The following is a 19,932-nucleotide window of genomic DNA, read 5'->3' as shown; positions in this document are numbered from 1 at the left end:
ATTAAACTTCCTTATAGTTTAAATCAAGTCCAGTCCCATCTTTATTTTCCTCCACACTAGGACAAAGATGTTTGCTGGAAATGTTTGGAATGCTTCTACAGGTCATTTTAATAAAGTGGTCTTACATATATGGAGTAAAAAACATCAATTAAGGTCCCATTACATTTTTTAAAAGTCTTTAATTGGGACTGTGAGGATGGCCTTAGCCCTGAGCTTAAACAACTCCATTTTAAAAACTCCAGTTTGAAACATGCAGTCACACCAGGCACACCCAAAGAGTCTTCCAGTATGGCCTAAAAAAAAAAAAAAAGTTACTTCCCCTTAACCTGATAAAGAGAGTGAAATATCTGGCAGGCTATATTTGCCTGATAACAGAGAAAGACAAGAAAATCAGAGTGGAGACCACAAGACCACAAGTTTCTGACCCCAGGGTAAATAATGTCATGGAGAAATCCCATGATAGATAATAAGAATTGAAAGAGAGGTTAAAAGCCCCCAAATTTAGTATAAATAATAGAGCTAATGAGCAGGGATTTAGCCAGCAGAAACTAGGATGCACTCAAGCTGAGAGCCTGATGAGGACCTGACATACCATCACTTGTCATTGTTCTTCTGATCCTCTGCATGATTTTCTCATCTCTCAAACTCTACCACTTCATCTGAATTTTGGTGAAAGCCACAACTTCTCCAAAGGTTCTCTCCTCAACATGCTGTCCACTCCAAGCCAGGAGAAGCCTGCCTTGGTTCTGGATCTGGTCACCATGGTCTGAGTGAGTGTGCATCTGCTGGACTAAAAGCCTAAGGCTTAATAATTTTGTTATTACATTTAAACTTAGTACACAGAGGGAATGTCTATCACTAGCCTGTCATGATTAAGTGACTTTTGCAGTGTTTAGAATTAATCTAGAATTCTTAGCAGTAAATTAATCAACCTATTTTTTTTGCTGGGAATGAATTATGTCTACTGCAGGGCCAAGCATTCAGGATCGTTATTTTCTTGAATAAGAACCTATAGAGTATAAATACATTTGTAAAGGTCTGGCGAATCGTCAGAGGGAGAGACCACCCAAGAGACTGACTCCATGCAATTGGCAAAAGGGGATATTTATTGGGGATCCATTCCAGCGGGCTGGGACTCTGTGCTCACTCAAGGAGGGAGAGCAGCTCAGAGCCCAGAGCAAAGGTCAAGCAGACCTTAAGTACACTTTTTGGAGAGGGCAGGTGGGCTTTGCATACATCAGAACAAATCATCATGAGGCGTGGGGAAATTGAACAACAACTCTGAGACGTGATTGGCAAATTCATTGGTGAGAACAGCTCGGGCAGGGGTGATTGGTCATTCCTGGGGGGGGGGGTGTACACATTCAAACTTATTGGTTCAGGCCCTGTGACAAACTGCACAGGACCCTAGGCTAAATGGCTAGTAGGGTGTTGTCTTAACTATCTCAGGAATCTGGGTGTAACAGAGGAACTCAATAATACCTAATCTTTTCATTTTAATTCAAGCCTTCCAGCTTAGAAACTTTACCCTTTCACATAGAGCAATTTGAGTGAATAAAGCATTGAAAGGGGCAGAAGAATTTGGACATTTTTTATTTCTCTCCTTTACTGCATATGTTGCAATTTTGCCCCTGGCGACTGGGACACATTGACTATATTATTTTATTAAGAAAAATGTCATCATTTTTAATGTCATCTTATTTTTTTCTGCTTTTTTCTTATGTGAAAGTCCCACAAGGATAAAGCAAAATCTTTTATAATTGCCATCCAGTTCTTGGAGAAAAAAAAATACAAATAAAGCATCCCTTTAAAACAAAACATGGGAAAAAATAATTATGTTGAAACTAAAGTTTTGAGATGAAACTAAATTTCCCATTTAACCAATTTTCTCTGGGATCTTGTCTCACAAGTTTTGAAGAATAAAATCTATGGACACTCCGTGAAGGTAATAGTAAAAAGAATAGGATTTATTTTAGCAAGAAGAAATACAATTCCCAAAATGTGGAAGAGGGCGTGATAGCACAAGAACCCATTTTTTCTGTGTCAGGTTCGAAGTTTAAATATGTTTTTGGCAGAGCATTGGTTAAAATCTATTTAAAATGAGTATTGAAAAAGACATTCTTATTACCAACTAGGCTGAAGTTTGTCCTTTTGGTATCCCATCCTCCTTCCAGTGATTTCCAATTGGGTTCACCCCAAAAACAAAGAATTTGGTTGAAGGTATTCCCACAAGTGAATCTCAAAAGTTCTTTCAATTTTAATAGGCCTTAATGGTGCTCATTAACATATCTATCCATTAACCTTCAGGTGTGGTTAAATAAGATGTCCATTGTCATTTACTATCTATTTTATTTTATTTTATTTTTTCTCAATCAAGTTGAGCAAGAAACCTGCTTTTGAGAATTTAAAGAGAGCTGGAAATTTTGGATTTAATCTCAGACCTATAAATAGCTAAACTATCAGATAGCCATTCAGGATTTGAGTTACTTCTTAGTCTACATTTAAAAAGCTCAGCAGGCATGAGGATGCTGAGTTCAAAACCAGCTTGAGCAAGTTAGTGAGGTTCTAAGAAACTCAGTGAGACCTTGTCTCTACATAAATATATAGAAAAAGGTTGAGAATGTGGGTCAGTAGAAAAACACCCCTGGGAATAATTCATGGTCTAAAATAAATAAACATGTATACAACAACAATAAACACTTAGGAGGAACAAGAACAGGGGTCCCTAAAAAAGCCACAGCTTCTCTCACACAGGAACACAACTAATGAAGTTGGGGTCTTCTTCTGATGACTATCCCAGTCTTCACCACATATTCTGGGGACATGCTGAGATAATGTCACACAGATGCCCACATAGGAATTCAGGAAGGCCCTGAAAATACCATACAATTATGGAACAAAATACTTGAGGTCTCAAATACTGATCTAAGCTCCACTATAGTAGTCAGATAAAACTAAAGGCCAAGCTGCCAAGGAGAGACCTTCTACCCACCAGACTCTGGAGACAATTATGAGGAGTTTCCAGCCACCATTGCCAATCCCACTGGCTTCAAACAGCCTCCCTACTCAGTCTCAAAATAAGAACACACACTTACCATTTCCTGGATTTCAGGATGCTTAGTGTTCCCCTTATATTTTTTTCAGCTCCAGTGTAGCACAGAAACCTGAAAGCATAGAAATGGATTCAATGAATGGTAGACTCCAAAATAAAAGGAATAGAACACTGTGGAAGTCTGCCCCCTCATCACTGGCTGTGTCTTGATTTGACAGTTCTCACCCAAGAGACAGATTGGAAAGGGCTTCAGGAACTTCCTCCAAAATTGAGGCTGGTAGTGACACCACTGGTAACTGGTGACAAGTCTTACTTTCCCACATGTTGAAGTTTGAACATTAGAGAAGCATGTTCAGGCAAGCATACAAAGCAGGGTTTATTTAGAAAAGAGTAACATAGACTTCTCCCACAAGGGAGAAGTGGGACGGAAAGGGTAAAGTTTCTAAGCTGGAAAGCTTGAATTAAAATGTAAAAGATTAGGTATTATTAAATTCCTCTGTTACACCCAGATTCCTGAGATAGTTAAGACAATGCCCTACTGGCCATTTAGCCTAGGGCCCTCTGCAGTTTGTCACAGGGCCTTAACCAATCAGTTTGAATGACCAATCACCCCTGCCCGACCTGTTCCCACCAATGAATGTGCCAATCACATCTCAGAGTTGTTGTTCAATATTCCCACGCCTCATGATGATTTGTTCTGATGTATGCAAAGCCTCCTGCCCTCCTCAAAAAGTGTACTTAAGCTCTGCTTGAACCTCTCCTCAGGGCTCTGGGCCGCTCTCTCTTCCTGAGTGAGCCTTGAGCCTCAGTGCGCTGAATTAGGATCCTCTTCAATAAACTCACTCCTGCCCATTGCATGAAGCTGGTCTCTTGTGGTCTCTTTCTCCAAGGATTCGCCAGATCCTTACAGGACATAGCTGGTATCAGGGTATCTCAAGAAGCAAGGTGTTCTGCCCTTTTTATATGTCCTAGGCTTCCTTTGTTCTCTTGCCTTTGCCCCCTTATCTTTCTCCTTCCTGAGGATATGTCTAGGCCTCAAAATGCTTGATGGGATGGCCTAAAGTTGGGAAATAGGTGGGTTTAAGGGGGGAGGGCAGGATGGAGTACAAGGACACATTAAAAATCTTATAGCTCTCTGTAGGGAGGGGAAATTCCTGGGGCAGGTTACCTTGGCAACATGTTGGAGCAGGGGCAGTTTCCTGATAATATCCCTCAGGGGATAGTCTCCAACTTTCCAAATTCACTCAAAATTGGCTTCCTAAATTTAACCTGATTTGATTTACATATCTACACTTTCTGTTTAATACAGTAGGCCTACTGTTTGAGTGATAGTGAATTTCATCCAGATCAGAATCAAATAAGGACACAAAGACAGGTTTTTGTTTGCTCTGTTTTTGTAGATCAAACACTGGGGATCCACAACATGAAGGGGTGCATGCCTGTAATCCAAGCAACTGGAGAGGCTGAGGCAGGAGGACAGTGAGTAAAAAGCAAGTCTCAGCAATGGCAAGGCACTAAGAACCTCACTGAGATTGTAAGGATCCAGCGAAGCGTTGGAGGAAGAGACCACACAAGAGACTGACTTCTTGCAATTGGCAAAGGGGATTTATTAATTCAGTATGCCGAGGTTCCAGGCTCACTCAGGAAGATAGTGCAGCACAGAGCCCAGAGCAGAGGTCAAGCAGAGCTTAAGTACACTTTTTGGAGAGGGCGAGGGGGGGGCTTTGTATACATCAGAACAAATCATCATGAGGCGCAGGAAAATTGAACAACAACTCTGAGACATGATTAGTACATTCAGTGGCATTAATAGGCTAGGCATGGGTGATTGGTAACTTCTAAGCGGGGTACATATTCAAACTGATTGGATTTGGGGCCTGGTTGCCTACGTGCCGAGCTACTCAGAGCCCTTAGCTATTAAACAACCAGAGGATCAGGAGGAACATTTACTGGGCAGTTCGCATATTGTCCTAACAGCTACAGGGATTATAGGTTCTAGGGGTACCAGTTCGGATATTGTCCTAACATCTACAGGGATTATAGGTTCTGGGGGTAGCAGAGGAATTTTAACAATACCTAGTCTTTCACTTTTTTACCCAAGTTCTGCAGCTTGGAAACTTTACAATGCCGGGTCTTTTACACTTTAACTCAGGCTTTGCAGCTTAGAATCAGCTTAGAAATTTTCCTTCACAAGATGACATGTTTAAATAAAATAGAAATAGGGCTGTGAATGTGGTCTCAGTGGTCATGTGCCCCTGAGTTCAATTGTCATTAGAAAAAAAAAAAAAAAACTGGAGATCAGATCCATGGGTATTATTCACTACAAAGTCCCAGGACCACAGATAAAGAGACTGAAGGATTAATAGAAACATAGATAGAGTCCTGGAGAAGGGTCTCAAATTCTTCTCTGATGGCTTTTCAAGTAACTGATATTACAATATTACAGGCATGCCTCACAGCCTTGGAATCTTTTTATTTATTTAATTGTTTATTTATTTATTTGTTTGTTTGTTTTGCTGTGAATTGCATTAAATGCCTTAGGATAAAATTATTTCATGGCAGAGTTTCCTCTCAATATTTAGATCTAGCCCAGACAGAAGTTCATTTATATAAAAATTAAGTATCACAATTACTTTAAAATTTTATTTAATATTTCTGTTCTCTGGCCTTATGAGAAAGGGCTTGAGACTTCAACTCATAAGTAATTCCCTGAGGCAGCTTTGTCCCTACTCCTCTACAAAAAAATGGGGCAAAAATAAAATTTCAAAGTTTCTAGTTTAATAAAATAAACAAGAGATGAACAGTGCCATGTCTCTAGATCTCTCAGTATTCCAGAACCTAGAGGATAAGGAATTAAAAATAAATTATTTGCAATTTTGCCTTGAGCATAATAATAGAATTATGATGTCTGTTTTTTCTTTGGTATGGGGTACTATTAGAATATTAGCACAAATCACAGGCATTATGTCTATATAGATTTTTTTTCTTCAATTCAATACAGTTCATTAACAGAGTCAACTTCAAATTTAAATGAAGAATACTTTAATTATTATTTCCAGTGTCCAGCCCTAGCAGGAATCCAGGGGTCCTGAAGTATGAATGGCATTAGGTACTGAAGGATATGTGGCCTCAGCAAAAGAAGAGGAGACAGGATGACAGGCTGAAAGTTACAAGCAGCCTTCAGAAGGATCTGAGGCCCATAGAGGGGACTTTATTTTTATACCTTTTTTTACAGGTATTTATTCATGTAGTTAAAATAGCATCAAAGCCCAAAACTTATTTCATTTACATAATTTTCAAGAGTTGCAATCTTTTCTGACATATATTAACTTCATAAGATATTGAACACATTGTTTAAAATATGTTCCTGTAACCTTTGCCAATCATGATTAAGCTTTTACATTTTCACTTCAATCACTAAGTACTAGACTATGCAACTTGACTACCTGTATCATGACCTATTATTAACTTTTAACTTTAAAGCATACCTATTATTATTGGTAAACTTTTTTGCTTCTGAACTAAAGTCCTAGTAATACACACTTAAAAAGAGTGAAAGCCTATTACTTAAAAGCCTACTACTCTGAACTGACTTTAAAATATATCTATATAAAATTTTACGTTATTTTGTTTTTCCAAACTAATTTTCTTTTTTTCACATGACCTATTTAACTGCTTTTTGAAAAAGTTTCTTTGGCCCTTCATCAAATTATGAATTCTTATCTCCTTATAATTTTTAATTAAAGAGCAGGCTCTGCACTTCAACTCATTTGCTATTACTATTAACTATGTGTTTCCTATTTTCATCATGAATTCCTGTGTAGGGCAAAGAAGGCTCTGTTAGTAAAAGGAATGTATGTTGGATAGGTTGTGGCTTTAGAATGAGGGGCTTAGTGTAAATTGTTAAGCTTTTCTCAGGAACCTTGATTTGCAATCTTTTCCCTGTGAATATCTTAAGAAATAACAGTATTGTTTGTATTGTCAGAGATACTAAAATACATCTAAAGACATATCTTATTTGTATCCTTAATCTCATTCTGGGAATTTTCCTGCAATCTCAGGACACATGTACTTTTATTATTGACTGTTGTATGCCCTATTATCTATCTCATGAGTATCATAAACAAAACACTAAAAATTACCCATGGTGGTGCAGCCCTGCCACAGAATCCACTACACTGTGACCCAGTCAGACAGGAGGTGCAGGAACATCTTCACCACACTGTCTATAAGATACCAGGTATTTTCCACATAGAAACTAGCTGGTATCTTGTGATTGAATTGTGGCATCCAGTCAATAGTGAGTAAATTATTTATCTGTCATTGGATAACAAGTCATACTAAATGTATTCACTCACTGGACCCCTGAGCCAAACCTCAAGCCCTATTTTGTATTTTATTTTGATAAAAATTCTCACTGAGTTGCTTAACACCTCATCTTTGTTGAGCTAAAATTGAACTCATTATCCTCCTGCTTCAGCCTTCTAAGATACTGGGATTACAGGAGTGCATCATTGCACCAGCTCTGTTCACATATTTAATGCCAGCATTCCCTCTTTGCCTTATCAACTGTTTCTTTTTTCTATTGTTCATTTCAAATAAATGCAGTATTCTCCAAGAACTGGATGTCAGATTAAAGATTTTGGTTTCTCTTTGTGAGGATTTCACATGAGAGAAAAGCAGACAAGTGTAACTTGACAGTTTGAAAAATAAGAACAATTTGTCTCTGCTCTTTGTCTTCCCAGGTACAGAAACCTTATCACAATATCTGATTTGAAATTCTTCCTTTAAGAATTTCTGGTGTGATTTGTCCTCATTCTAACCTCCTATATTGTCCTATTTGTGGGTTTCATAACTGCTTAACTAAAGGTTTGAACAGCCACCATGTCTAAATTTTTTTGGAGGGCCTAGTGAATATCATCCCCTGTGTCTTTTCCCTCTAGAGAGCAGTATAAACTATGAAGTGAAGGTACTCCAGGGAGTCTCTGATAGCCCTTAGGGTAGCAAGGATCTTTTAGTGATACAGGGCTGGGGCACTCTGAAAAACTGAGATAGAATGAAGACCACCCCCCTTCAAATGCAGACTTTTTTTTTTAATCAAGATATATGTTTCCAAACTTATCAATCAGAGTGGCAGGCAATGAGTTTATTAGAAGTGATGTGAAGGAGGAAAAGAAAAAAGTGTGTTCTCTCTAAAAAGATAATAGCATGGGTCTCTTGAACTTCAGTTTTTTTGAAGATCTAAAAAAAGATCGCAAAAAATCTTGACTTTGAACTGACAGTAGGATAACATAAAACTCTCAAGTATCCTCTGCCATGACAACTTTAGGTTAATTAGGCTCATGTTCACCATTTCTAATTGAATTATTAAGCACTAATTCCAGGAAACCCCTTTGAAATAAAAAATTTTATTTACATTCCAGTCCTCAGTGGGTCATGTTCTTCTCCTGTAGATCCTCAACACCACATAAAAATAAGTAAATAAATTAAAGGTATTGTGTCCATCTAAAAAAAACTAACACCAGAAAACTGGGCACACAGGGGCAAGCCTATAATCCCAGCTGCCCAGGAGACAGAGGCAGTAGAGTGAGAAGTTCAAGGCAAACTTCAGCAACTGAGACCCTGCCCCAAAATAAAAAGGACTGGGGATGTAGTTCAGTAGCAGAGCATCCCTGAGTTCAATCCCTGCCACTGCAAAAAAGCAAAAGAAAGTACAAAAAAAAAATAACACTTAGGATTTGCTCTCAGAAATTATTCCACAGATTTCAACAAAGTAAGGTACCCCAAACATTAGTTTCTGCTAGTTCCTCTTTTTTAAATCTTTATTTATTTATTTTTATGTGGTGCTAAGGATTGAACCTCGTGCCTCATATGTGAGGGAAACACTCTACCAATGAGCTACAGCACACTTCTCTGTGCTTCAATATTGTTATGTCTCAGGGAGGAAATAATTTAAATCACAATCTTCAAAGAAGCATATTTTATGTATAAAATTTTTTAAATATGGTAAAATAAATAATTAAATCACATGCAGAGAGTAAATGAGAAAAAGAAGTAATGAATAAAGAGAGGAAAGATCAATATATAAACAACAGAAAAAAGTAGAGAAAATAGAGAAAAAATAAACTAATTAAATGCTGGTTCTTGGGCTGGGGTATAACTCAGTAGTACGGTGTGTCTTTACCATGTGTAAGGCCCTGGCTTGATCCCAAGCACACACACACACATAAAAAATAAATAAAAAATTTAAAAAAATAAATAAATAAAACACTGGTTCTTTGAGAAGACAGAAAAAAAAAAGTGGAAACCTCCAGTTAGGCTAATGAGGGAAAAAAGAGAGAATATACATATTACTAATATCAGGAAAGAAAAGATGATATCACCACAGTTTGTAGAGTTATGAAAAGGACATATGCCAATAAATCCATCAACCTAAATAAAAACAACAAATTTCTAAAAAGATACCACCAAACTCACCTACAATGAAAACCTGAATTGAGTAGTCACAGGTTTATATTTAAGAGAATTGGTAGCTTGAAAATCTTCCCTTAAAATTTTTTTCAGATCCAGATAGCTTCACTGGAAAATTCCAACAAATATGTAGGGAAAAAAAAATTATACCAATTCTATAAAAAAACTGAAAAGGAGGAAATACTTCCTAACATATTCTGAGGCCAACATTAACCTGCTATCGAAGCCAGACAATGACATTACAAGAGGTTGTGATACCTCTCATGAACACAGGTGCAAAATCCTATACAAAATTGTGGGGAGAGTGAGGGGTTGTAAAAAGGGATAGAACCCAGGGCTTCACACATGCTAAGATAATGTTCTAATATGGCTAGGCTAATGCCACATCCTCAGTCCTTTTTATTTTGATACAGGGTCTCACTTAGTTACCTATCATAGCCTTGAACTTGTGAATCTCCTGCCTCAGAGTAGCTGGGGTTATAAGTGTATGTCACCACATCCAGTTCCCAAACAAAATTTAAATGAATTAAATACAATAATATATAAAATGAATAATACCTCATGACTAAATGAGATTCATGGTAATATTTAAAAGCTGGTTTGCCATTCAAAACATATTGCACATCATTATATTAGCAAACAAATAATAACAATCCAATACCCATTCTTCGTTCAAAAACAACAACAATAAAAACCTTAGGAATACAACAGTCTCATTCTGATAAAAAGAATCCACAAAATAAACCTATATTTAACAGCACACATAATTTTAAAAAGATTGAATGTTTTTCTTTTAATATAAGGAACAAGATAAGGATGACCACTCCCATCATTTCTATCCAACAATATACCAGAGATTCTGCTTACTTAATAAGGCAAAAAAAAAAAATTGACATTCAAGTGAGAAAGGAAGAATTCAAGCTATATTTTTAAATGATGAGATTATCTATATAGGAAAATCCAATGAAATATACCCCCCAAAAAAAACTACTGCTAGAAGGTGAGTTTGGCAAAGCTGCATGATACAAGACCTAGATACAGAACTGAATTGTTCTGTTGGTAATGAAAAATTTTATATTGAATTTTTTAAACATACTATAATAATATCAAAAATGTCAAATATTTAAGACAAATTTGAAAGGGATATGAAAGACTTCTACTTTAAAAGATTGCTAAGAGAAATTAAAGAAAATCTAAACAAATGGGAAGAAATAACATGTTCATTTGTTGGAAGACTCAATGATGTTAAGAAGTCAATTCTCTCCAAGTTGATTCATAGATCCAATATCTCAGAATCCCAGCAGGCTGTTTTGTATGAACAGGTAAGCTGATTATAAACTTCCAATGCATATGCAAAGGACCCAGAACAGTCCAAAGAACTTTGCAAAAAAAAAAAAAATCATAAGACAAACACTATTACAAAGATAAAGTAATTCAGACAATGTGGTACTGATATAAAGATAAACAAGTAGATCATGGTACAAAATAGAGGCCAAAATAGATCCATGTACACAGAAAACTTCCTTTGTCAATAGTACAAAGGCAATTTAGCAAAGAGACAATGTTCATTTTTAACAAATGTTGCTTGAAAACTAACAACCCATATATAATAACTGATGAATTTTTACTCCTGCCTTGTACCACATACAGAAATTAACTCAAAATGGGTCATATTCCTAAGTGTAAAACCTAAATCAATAAACCTCCTCAAGGAAACAGGAGCTAACTTCTGTGACTTGGGGTTAGGCAAAGAGTTCTTATATATGATACCAAAAGTGCATTAAAGAACAATTAGTAAATTGAATTTCATCAAAATTAAGAACATCTGTTTTTTGAAAGAGACTGCTAGGGGAATGTAAAACATGTCAGACTGGGACAAAATATCATAAATCTGATAAAGAATTTGTATCCAGTATATAAAAAGAACTTTTAAAACAATAAATAAGAAAACCAAATACCCCAATAAATAATAGCATACAAGATTTGATACTTTACCAAAGAATGGCAAATAAGCACGTGAAAATATGCTCAACATCATCATCAGCCAATAGGAAAATACAAATTAATATGACAATGAGGGGCTGGGGTTGTGACTCAGTGGCACAGCACTTGCCTTGCACATATGAGGCACTCAGTTCAATCTTCAAGACTGGATAAAAATAAATTTAAAAAATAAAGGTATTGTGTACATCTGCAACTAAAAAAATATTTTAAAAATCACAATGAGGTAATACTATGTATCTATTAGAGGAATAAAATTTAAAAAGACTACCACAGTAAGTATTTAAGATGGAGACTTGGGGCAACTGATTCTTCACTCACTGCTGGTAGGAATGTAAAAGGAAATGACAACTTGAAAACAGTTTTGCAGTTTTAAAAATTAAAAATACCCTACCACATCGTCTATTTATATCACTTCTGGGTATTTTCCAAAGAGAAAAGCGAGCATAAATCCACACAAAGATCTGTAATACAGTTGTTCAGATATATTTAGTTCTAAGAGCCAAAAGCTGAAAACACCCAAATGGCTGTCAATGTTGAACAGATACATGCATACAATGGAATACTTTGAGCACTCAAAAGAATAAACAACTGGTATAATCAGAAACAGAGACAAATCTCAAAATAATTACACTGAGTGAAAGAGCCAAAAAAAAAAAAAGAGTACATGTGATATAATTTAATTTACATAACACACTAGAATAAGTAAACTAACCTATAGTGACAGCAGATCAGTAGGTTGCCTGGAGAAAGGGACAGAGGACCATGAGGAGAGAAAAACATAGAAATTTGGGGTGGTGATGGATCTTTTCATTCTCCTCATTGTTATGATGGTTTCTTGGGTGTAAATATGTGTCAAAAGCGATTAAATCATACACTTTAAACATGAAGTTTATTGGATGTCAATTATATCTCAATAAAACTGTCTTTAAAAAGAGCTACCTGAATTATATAATATCAATTTTACATTGTCCCTTTTCTGTTAGCATACCGAAAATTTTCACTGTAGCAAACTTACTCATGTAACTGCTTCAAATACACCTTTTCCTTTGACATTTACTCTATATAAACACGACTGTAAAAGTAAATTACTGGATTATGGATGTGGCTCAAGTGGTAATGTGCTCACCTAGCATGGGTGCGGTGCTGGCTTTGATCCTCAGGACCACATAAAAATGAAATAAAGATGTTGTATTAACCAAAACCTATAAAATAAATATTAAAAAATTTTCTCCCTCCCTCCCTCTTCCTCCCTCTCTCTCTCTCTCTCTCTCCCTCTTCCTCCCTCTCTCTCTCTCTCTCTCTCTCTTAAAAAAAAAAAAAAAACCTAAATTACTATTGGATAGAAAAGTTAACAAATTGATCTCCCTGAATTGCACAGTTGTCTGTTTACTGGCTTCAAATGAAGTCTGAATGTTTAGCTAAACTCTCAGTACTTAAGGCTCAGTCACTGAATACTGAAAACACTGTGTTGGAAAGCAGCCCTGAAGCAATTCATTAATTCAAATAAATGTTTACTGTACATGTGCTCTCTTTATGTTATGGTTAAAAGGGCTGGATTTTTTGCAGAATGGACAGTACCAAATTACAAAGTTATTCCATGTCTTTTTTGGAATAATTTGTAATGTTTAGCAACACTTAAATCACATAATGAAAGAAGAGCAATGGAAGCAGACCACAGACGGCCAAGAACAGTGACTCTACTAATTAAAGGTTAAAATAATAAATTTCAATAACATGACTGAAGAACTGTATACTAACAGCTTAGAATTCCAAAATGACAAGTATCTCTCATATCTTAAGTGAACTCAGAACAAAGATTAAAAATTACTTCCACACACAGCAAGTATGGAGTCTGCCAGCTCTAAGTAGTCATTCTGGCTTAGAAATATAAAAAGATATGAAAAGACAGACCCCAAATTATTATTTTTTTAAATACCAATGAAAAATAGAAAGTTTTAAGTAAATTCTCTAACAGTTGGTATCAAAAATAATATTCTGTAACAGCATATTCTTCATTACTGAACTCAGCTAACTGGACCAAGAATGGAAATTACTATATTTTATAGAAGATACAAGCTTAATTATTCACCACAAATAGAACCATCCATAGCTCTGCCATAATATACAAGACCTTTTACAGCATAGCAAGGGCAGCCATTTGAAAACCTTACACTATCTTTTTTTCTTGCAATGATACTGCCCTTTAAGGTTGTTTATCTAAAAGAACTCAACATCTCCTTCATTTGTGTACAATGAAATGAGGCATTTTCTTCTGTCATGTATAACTGATTATAACTAATGAATAATTTTAAAAAAGAACCCAGGAACTCATGCCAGGTACCCAAAAAATCTATAAAAATCACTTGTTAGTGGTAACTGTGGATGGTATGTGCTTCAGATTCCCTTAAAAATTTACTCTTCTTCTAAATTTGTTCAGATTCTTCAAAACTGTGATGTTTTGTGTTCTCAAAGGTATAATTTTGCTAAACAATGAGCTTTTAATGAATTTTGACTGACATGATTTCTCTACATGTCTTTCAAACACATCATACCCAAATTCATATCTACATTAAACATTATTAATCCTAAGTGTTCAGTAACCATGGAATCTAGACATGAGTTCTGCAAGCACAATATCCAAGTATTCTTATCTTCACTGAGAAGTAATATGCACTAAACAAAAGATGAAGAAGACAACCATAGTATTCAGTTATTGCATCTTCTATTTATTGATTTTTTGTAGTTTTACAAATGAAAATTGTTTGCTTTAGGTAAATTGGTAAAAAAAACAAGCAAAGACATTTAACCACTTATAATTAAAATTATGAAATATTACATCTCATCTCTGATACTGATTGTAATTAATATTGTGAAATAACAATACAGCTTGAGTTCCACTGAAGCTAAGAGCCAAATTGTGGTTCCTCGACACCTCCACTGTCAATTACTGCCCTCCTGTAGCATTTTAATTTGAAAAAAACCACTGTATCTTACAGTAATTTAAAAAGCTGAGATGCTATAACTTAATTTGAATTCTTAGAAATGTCAATTACAACTTGCTAAAAGACACTGCTGCATCTGAAAATTTTTTGGCAAAAAAAGTAAATTTTAAAAGGCTCACATATACTGCAGGGAATAGAAAGATTTGAGACAATAAACATAATTGTTTAAAACACATTGGTAGGCTGGGGTTGTGGCTCACCAATAGAGCACTCACGCAGCACATGAGAGGCCCTGGGTTCAGTCCTCAGCACCATATAAAAATAAATAAAGGTATTGTGTCCAACTACAACTACAAAAAGAAATAAATATTTTAAAAATTTGTCTTCAATATTCCAGGGTTCTACATGCATGGATTTGACCAACTGCAGATAAAAAATATTTGGGAAAAAAATGCTTTTGTTCTGAACATGTACAGACTTTTTGGAGGGTCATTATTCTCTAAATAATAAAACATCACAATTATTTACACCATATTTATACTATATTAGATATTATAAATAATCTAGAGATGATAGAGAGTACTTGGAACAATGGGTATAATTTACATGCAAATATTATATCATTTTATATAAGAGAGTTTAGCATCTGCAGATTTTGGTGTCCAAGGAGGGTTCTGAAGCCAATTTCCCACATACACCAAGGGACAAACAAATATGCAACTGACTATGATATTGTGTTATATGATAGGGTGGTAGGACAAAAATATTTAGCCTCTAAGTTAATAATACTATATTTTTGCCTTAATTTTTAAAAGAAACAAACAGCCTCTCCCAAGTAGGAGAGTAATATTACTAATTTATATAAACACAATTATGATTTTATGAAATTTAAATAATAAAAATTATGGCATACTTAAGCTAAAAATAATTTGGCTTTACTGAATATGGAGTGAAGACAGAATTAGAAGCACAGTCATCTTAAAATTAAAGAGTAAAAATATCAAAGTTGAATTCCATTCTAGACTGGCATTCCAATAACTATTAAGAGATAAGAATCAGGAGTCAGATTTCAAGATGCCAAAATATGAAATCAGTAATCATTTTATTTTTGAATAAAAAATGGAACTACATTAACTTCTGCTACTTAGAATACACAATCTTGACATCAACTGAATTCTTACTTTTAAGGTGAACTTTCAGTCCTTTCCATTTACAAATAAGACCTGATTTATTAAGTTCCCTGATTTGTATCTCTAGAGTAGATCACAGCACATTCTCATACTACAATATATATTGTTCCAAGTGTTTTATAAACATCTTTTGTGAGAATTTACAGAAGTGATCTGAAATCACTTCCAAGATTTCATCCTATAACTCAGTTATTCTTAAAAAAAAAATAGAGTTTCTCTGCCTTATTACTTTCATTTCCCTATTTATCAAAAGTCTGATTCTAATCTGCCCGTCACACACACACACAAAATCACTGGCAGGATTATCAACAGATAATTACTGGCATTAAATTCTAGGCAGGGCAAAAAGGCACAATTTGGTTACTTAGACATGAAAATTACAGGTCCACACCACAACTGAACTTTCATAAAAGTCTTTTAGCCAATAAGAATAAATCTCACGACTTATCAATCACTTAGCTCTACATGGGGCTCCTTAATCTATATTTCTTGATCAAATGATCCATCCCGTGCCTGCTATGCATGGCCACCTATATGCATTCATTCACAGATGTGCCAAGTACAGTAATGCTAGGCTCTGGAAGTCATAGCAAAGAAAATAGCTAGTTCCTAGAGAGGCTTCTATTAGTGAATAGAGTAAAGTGAATAGTCACAGGAACATAATATCTGGACAAGCACATCCCAACTAAGCTGGTCTAAAAGTGAACTCGGTTTACTTCATGCATTCTAGTCTACTCACTTGTGAACCTTGATCTTGCACAGAAATGCTAGCATCACAGGCTACTCAGGCCACAAACTTCTGACGTATTCTCAACCTTTTGCTTCAAATCTTAATAACTGCCCAAGCCAGATTGAATTAAAAAAAAAAAAAAAAAAAAAAAAAAAAAAAAAAGATGGCTCTGCTCCACAATGCTTCCCAAATTCTGGGAATGCTAGTGATGATAGCAAGGAGTTCCCAGTAAAGCTTCTGCCTTAGCAGAAGGCAATAAAATCAAGCCTACAAGTAATCTTGGGGGCTGGGGTTGTGGCTCAGTGATAAAGAACATGTCTAGCATATGTAAGCCACCAGGTTTGATTCTCAAAACCACATAAACAAAATAAAGTTCATCAACAACTAAAAAATATATATATATTTAAAAAAAAAAAGAGTGCTCTTGGGATTTTAAAAAGCACAGCTGGGAGGAGACCCTCTTTTCTCCCTCTTGTTGGAGAGCCTGAGGATGACCCCTGCTCTGTCACTTTTAACCCCAAGGGCCTAAAATCTTGCTGGCTTCTGTGGCATTTCATTCCTTTGAAACTTTCTTCAGAAATATTTCTTCTTTAGTAATCTTCCTTTTAACTTATGATGGTTGATTGCAGCCAAGCATCCAGATTTGCATGTTCAAAAATTTCCAGTCTGTGTATTCACCTCAACCATCAGTACACTAGCTCAGGTCCTCATTGGCACTTATCTGAACTAGTCAAACATCCCCACAATTCTCTTAGTTCTAGTCCTCACAACCACCATCTGTGATACAATAACAGGAAAAACCATGTTCCCCACACACACTCAAACTCATCAATAGCTCTGCATTATTAAAGAAAGATCTAAAATCTTTAATAGGACTCACCCCACTCTCTATACACAATCTTCTCTCCAGCCAAACAGCTGTTCCTCCTTGACTCACATTTTAGCTCTGACTACCCAGAACTGCTTGGCTTTGGGCTGGATCTCAGAAATCCTCACCCACCACACTGAATTAATTAGTAAGTAGGAAGTTCCCATTCTTGAAAACCTGAAGAAATCAAAGAAAAGTGGCTTTCTTCAGGTTTGTTCCTGTGTATCAAAGTCATCACAATGATATCTACATTTCATTACATCGATATCCATAAATATTGCTGTTACAGATAACTGGTGCCAATGTACACAACACACACAGCAGCAAGTATCTGAACGGAAGAATCAAAGATTATAACAAAAGGTTCTGATCATCCATGCATCTCTGCAGACAGAGCACCAGCACTGACTTGCTGGGGGGATTTCTCACCCAGACAGTGCCCCTTATCCTCTACTGGCACCACAACCCTCTGTAGAAATCCGTAGCCTGGCACATGACCTCTTGTTTCTAAAGGACAGGACCATGTCCCCAGCATTCCTGGATCTCCAAGCCCAGTAAAGTCCTCAGAATACATTAGACACCTATAAATATTTACAGAATAATATGTGCATTCTGAATAAGCAGAACACTCAAAGTCATTTTCTGATTTTAAAGAGGGCACTAGATATCAGGTTTGAAATCTTGGGCTTCTCCAATTAATTTCATGAAAATATTTGAAAACACATTATTTTTAATATATCTAACCCATTGTGTAGTTAATGAAATGACCATTATTTCTATAGAAAAAATTTAATGGGAGATTTGAGAAATAAAATTTTAGGTTTTTTAACTTATAGAAAATTTCAGGGAAACTGCATAAGGAGACAAAAAAACTGGTAAATTAGACTCCAATAAAAAATCTACATGCTTCATAAGAAGTGAAAAGACTATAGAATAAGAAAAATTTTATACTTCACATATCTGATAAGAGTACATTTGTGTATATCCAAAATACATAAGAACTATTACAACTGAACAAGAAAAGAACAGCTCAATTTTAAAATGGGCAAAGGATCTGAATAGTCATTTGTCTAAGAAAGATAAACAATGGCAAACAATTACATGAAAATATTCAATTTCATTAGTTATCAGGGAAATCCAAATCAAAACCACAATGAGATGCCACTTCATACCCATTAGGATGACTACTATGGAAAAATACCATGGCAAAGTGTTGGCAAGTATATGGAGAAATGGAATCTTCAAACATTGCTGATGGGAATGTAAAATGGTAGAGTCACTTTATAAAACAGTCTGGCAGAGTTACTTATGGCCAATAAATTTCACTCCTCAGTATCTACTCAAAAGAAAACATAAGTCAACTCAAAAACAAAAATATTCACAGCAGCATGATCATAAGAACCATAAAGTGCAATCACCCAAATATCCATCAAATAATAAATGGATAAACAAACTGCAGTGTATCCATATAACAGAACACTATTTAGCAATAAAAAAGAAATAAAGTACTGTTATGTGCTACCTCAAAAACAGGCTAAGAAGCCAGACACAAAGGGCCATATATTGAATGATTACATTTATATAACAAGTCCAGAACAAGTAAATCCAAAAAAAGAGAAAGGAGATTCATAGCTACATGGAGCAAGAGTGAATGGAATGTGATTACTAAAGGGTATGGGTCTTCTTTGGAGGTGATAAAAGTGTTTCAGAATTAGACAGAAGGATAGGCACACAACTATGTGAATATACTAAAACTCAGTGAATTGCACATTTCAGGAGTGACCTTGATGATAATGTGAATTATATATCAATAAAGCTGTTATTTTTTAAAATGGCTACACAAAGTTATATAGTAACACCTCTGCACAAGGCTCTGGTGAATCACTCTGCCTGTGACAGAATAATCTGTCATAAAAACATACAATCTGTTAAAATGAGGAAATAATCTATGTTCCTACCAATAAATCTCTATTGCAACCAATCATGAAACCATATATAAAGTAAAAAGAGCAAAGAACAAAATAGAATGCAATTCACAATTAGCTGGCAGGTTACAGAATGAAACTAACCAAGGACTACAAAAAGAAAAATGTTTATTAAGACTATCCAGTTCTTATCAATTACATGGATATAAACAAGTCAAAATCCTGTATACTCATAAAAAAAAAATCTGGCAGCTTCTTTATTGGCACATAGCAAGGAAAAACAAGCATTCTCTCCCATAACCAAATTAACATCCCACAGAAGGTCTGTTTGTACTTGGCAGCATGAACCTTTCATTTCAGAGTGCTGCTAAATTAAACAAGCCTATGTTGTATTGAACACAATGAGCCAGACACCCTGGCATGCTCCTAGACTTCATTAGTTGATGCTGAGGAACATTAAAAATAAAAAGGATAGTATGAATTAGGGCAAGGGTGGCAAGAGAATCGAGTTATTGTCAGTCTTTTCAACATTTCCATTATCTAGAATACAACAATGAAAACAGTCTAACAACTTTCTTCTTTTTTTTTTTTTCTTTTTTAGTGGAACTGAGGATTGAATGAAACATGGATGTACTATAAAGGGGCTAAACCCCCAGACCTTTTTATTTTAATACATGGTCTCACTAAGTTGCTGAAGCTGGCCTTATACTATTGATCTTCCTGTTGCAGCCTCTGAAGTCCAATACAATT

At 35.5% G+C, this 19,932-nt stretch overlaps 1 long non-coding RNA gene across 1 annotated transcript in view; it reads right to left on the bottom strand.

The window, feature by feature from the left end:
• Window positions 1-489: 489 nt before the first annotated feature.
• LOC144369567 (uncharacterized) overlaps window positions 490-19,932 on the bottom strand; it is a 30,898-nt gene continuing 11,455 nt past the window's right edge. The window contains exons 2-3 of the long non-coding RNA XR_013429352.1: window positions 3,096-3,164; window positions 490-790 (exon numbers count right to left, since the gene is read on the bottom strand). This is a non-coding gene — a long non-coding RNA (uncharacterized LOC144369567). The remainder of the gene's footprint in view (window positions 791-3,095; window positions 3,165-19,932) is intronic.

The sequence above is a fragment of the Ictidomys tridecemlineatus genome, chromosome 12 (assembly GCF_052094955.1).
Source record: "Ictidomys tridecemlineatus isolate mIctTri1 chromosome 12, mIctTri1.hap1, whole genome shotgun sequence".
NCBI lineage: Eukaryota > Metazoa > Chordata > Mammalia > Rodentia > Sciuridae > Ictidomys > Ictidomys tridecemlineatus.
The sequence above is the reverse complement of the archived record's forward strand: the minus strand, read 5'-3'. Positions and strand labels throughout refer to the sequence as shown.